Below are 1,394 nucleotides of genomic sequence, written 5' to 3'. Positions count from 1 at the left end.
CTCTTTTTCTCTCTTTATATGTCTGTCTGTCTTTCTCTCTCTCTCTCTCTCTCTCTCTCTCTCTCTCTCTCTCTCTCTCTCTCTCTCTCTCTCTATCTGTCTGTCTGTCTGTCTGTCTGTCTGTCTATCTTTCTCTTTCTCTTTCTCTTTCTCTCATTCATTCATTCAATTTGCTCATTCACCCACTCACTCAATCACATACCCATCCATCCGTCCTTCCCTTCCCTCCCTCACCTCTCCCACACACACACACACACACACACACACACACACACACACACACACACACACACACACACACACACACACACACACACACACACTCACACACTTACAAAAACACGCACACACACGCACACTCAAACAAAACCTCGCGGGTTGCGTGGCGCCAGGCTCCCCTCAACCCCTCAACCCCGTCAGCGATGCCAAGGCGAGAGGTGCGACAACTACCTTGCATTGTTTGTGGTTCCTCGTCACAAACCGGAGGGGACACAGATCCACAAAGATTAAACAAACGAAGGCGTTTTATAGAGATTTGCCGCAACGAAGACCGTCTCTTCCTGTTTCTCTTTCTTTCTTTTGATATTTCCCCCTTTCTTTTAACCCTTTTTTCCCGAAATTCCTTAATGCGTAACGACATTAGTGCGGGCCCCCCAGTTTTATGACACGAGGAGGAGGGTGCCCACGAGCCGAGGGGAACGGGCGAGGGGCACGGGCGAGGGGAACGCGTTGGCGACAGATGCCCCTCGCTCTTTCACACGCCAGAGGGAGCTCGCCGCCGCACCAGAGCCCGCTCAGACACCCTCGGGTAAGGTCGCTGCTGCTCCTGCGTCTGCTCCACGAGCATCCCCCGCCTCGCTCTGCGACACGACGAAAGGCTGACGACACCGCCAGGCGAGACAGCGCAGCGCCTTCGAGAAGAATACTTTAAGCATTTCCGACTACATCCCTTCATCCCCGAACTACTTACCGACCCGACCCTACGAAGATGTAGTCAAGGACCGACGACAGGTATATAGACGAGTGTTACTTACGTTGTTCAGGTGACGGCTGCAGGAGGCGTCGAGACGTGTGGCCTTACTAACGAGTTTAAACTTCGATTCGTCTTTTGAAAGGCTGTAAGCAGATGATATTTAGTCAGTGATATTCGAGGAATAGAGACCGAACCGACACAGGTATTTGTCGCGTCGATCGAGGTAAGTCGACAAGGTAGAGGCAACGTTGTTGTGCTTTGTTTTGAGTTCGCTCCTTCCCGTGTTTCCAAGTAGAGGCGCCCATGACAGTGAAAAGGAAAACATTTACGGGAACAGCAACGGATGCGTGATATTACGTGATTTTGTGCAAAGGAGATTCGACATTGCTTTCCCTTTTTATGTCGTTTTTGTCTTTCGCGA

General features: G+C 51.0%; 1 protein-coding gene across 6 annotated transcripts in view; it reads left to right on the top strand.

The window, feature by feature from the left end:
* The first annotated feature begins 801 nt into the window (after positions 1-801).
* Positions 802-1,394, top strand: part of LOC125038758 (protein TANC2-like) — a 65,589-nt gene continuing 64,996 nt past the window's right edge. For 3 of the 6 annotated variants that reach the window (XM_047632341.1, XM_047632339.1, XM_047632337.1), the window contains exon 1: positions 802-1,011. The gene's annotated coding sequence lies outside the window, so the exon portion shown is untranslated. The remainder of the gene's footprint in view (positions 1,012-1,394) is intronic. The other 3 variants (XM_047632342.1, XM_047632338.1, XM_047632340.1) reach the window with 2 other exon arrangements.

The sequence above is a fragment of the Penaeus chinensis genome, chromosome 25, assembly GCF_019202785.1.
Source record: "Penaeus chinensis breed Huanghai No. 1 chromosome 25, ASM1920278v2, whole genome shotgun sequence".
Lineage (NCBI taxonomy): Eukaryota > Metazoa > Arthropoda > Malacostraca > Decapoda > Penaeidae > Penaeus > Penaeus chinensis.
Note: the sequence above shows the minus strand (reverse complement) of the source record. Positions and strands in the feature narration are given on the sequence as shown.